The following is a 2,147-nucleotide window of genomic DNA, read 5'->3' as shown; positions in this document are numbered from 1 at the left end:
GTATTTTTTTATTGTTGTATTCAGTGTCTTTATTATAAACTACAAAATACATGCAATAGAAAAAATTATAAAATTACGTTTTCCCGTTTTTCTCTCTCTCAACGCTAGCNATACCATTCAGTGTTGCATTTTATGTGAAATTTAGCTATGATAACTCAAAATCGGAACTCTCTATTTATCGTGGAAAAGACTGTGTAGAGTGGTTTATTGAGCAGCTACGTATTTTAGCTATAAAAGTTGATGCTGAATTACAGAGAAATGAGCCGATGAACTTGACTTTTGAAATGGAGCGAGCCTATAATGCAGCTAAAACATGTCATATTTGTAGTTGGACATTCACCGAAAAAGCAGTGAAACATCGGGACCAATGCCACTTCACGGGAAAATATCGCGGAGCAGCTCATCCCGGTTGNGAACCCTTCAGGTGCTTGACCCTCGTCAAATTGGACCCTTCAGATGCTTGACCATGTCGTCCGAGAACTGACACGGGTGGATTTTTGGTGTCTGAGAACTCAATCCAGGGAGCTGTGTTTTGTTTTTATAAATATTCATGAAATTTCTGAGTTTTTCAATCGAAATCAAGCTCATTCTTGTTCCAAAAACATCAAAGATAACTTTCGAAACGGTAGACTTCATATTTGACTAAAAAATGACCGAATAATGCGCTATTGATGATTGGGTTACCCTTAACTGTCCGAGAACTACCGCCCTCATGGTATACATGAATAGAATAATCAAAAAAGTTCTCCGTTTACGAGTATTTCATCGAAAATCCACCCATCTCCAAGATCAGCCGATAATTAACCCTCATTTTTTACATTTTTTATTAGTTTCCATGATTGAAACATTAATTTCTAGTGAACTACTGCGAAGAAATAACTTTAATTGCCATCGAAATATTCATCAACTAACTGACGATTTTTGGTGAAAATTTCAGATTTTTAAAAAATGACGTGATTTGAGATAATTGAAATTGAAAAAAAAACACGTTTTCTCTAATAAAGCCAGTAGAATCGCATGGAATGCCACGTATGACATCTCATTTTGAAGGTTTTTTAATGTTTATTTTGTGTGCTAAAGGGCAATTTAATAGCTCAAGACCGAAATTAGATATCGGTGTTAATTTGAAGAAAAAAATCACCTCAATTTATCAATTCAAAAAAAATCAAAATTTTCAAAAAATCATGACTCCATCAATTTTCAATATTTTTTAATTATTTTTTTTTCAAAATGTTCGTTTGTAGACAAGCTTTCAGGAAAAAAATCGCCAAGGAAATCTCTGACATCGACTTTTATCGCCTCACGTTTTGACGTGGAACTGCTCACTACAGAACCAAGGATAATGTAATGGCCAGTAATTCGAACAGTGTTGCGAAATTTGCACCAATGCTGAGGACATGAAATTAAAATCTAAAAATTGTGTCAACTACATGTGATGAAATTGATTCTAAATTATTGCAATCGAAGAAACCAGCACTCAGTCCTGGTGATTCCACGAGTGGAGTTATGAATGTACAAAAGAAAATGACATTTTTACCGCAGAAGAACTTGATAAATTAATTTCATAAACGTAAAAGTGATGCAAATGACGAAAATAGAAATTGTAGAAATAGGAAATCAAATGATTCAAGTCTGGGGAGGATTACGGACACCTGACAAAAGCGGCGAGCTGGCAATACTAGATTAGCCAAAAATGTTCCTGGATGGAAGATAATTCACTGAAGTGATTTTGTTTAATGTCTCAAAAAAAATTCAATTGGCTTTTATCCACAGGTAAGTAATATGAATAATAATATATTTTCAGTACTACTATATTTTTAGTACCACTATATTTTCATTTTTTTCTCATAATAAACCCCAAGAGAGAAAACTCAACACGTGCAATCTTCAATAAATAAATTTCAGAGAGTCGTGTGACTCTTCTCTCAATTGTACTCAACAATAAAAGTTCGATTGCACCCTTTTTGATTTTACAGAAAAAAATGAGCTTGATAAAAAAAAAGAAAGTCGATGCCACATACATACAGCTGTTAGCTTCAAGAGAGAAGAAAGAATGGACGAAGGAATTATTCATTACGACCCAAACGTGGAGGTCCCTGACAACTTTCAGGGGCGAGTTCTGCTTTGGAGACGTCTGCCAAATGGCA

This window comes from Diachasma alloeum, unplaced genomic scaffold, assembly GCF_001412515.2.
Source record: "Diachasma alloeum isolate Michigan unplaced genomic scaffold, Dall2.0 Dall_scaffold_00907, whole genome shotgun sequence".
NCBI lineage: Eukaryota > Metazoa > Arthropoda > Insecta > Hymenoptera > Braconidae > Diachasma > Diachasma alloeum.
This window is presented reverse-complemented; position numbering follows the sequence as displayed.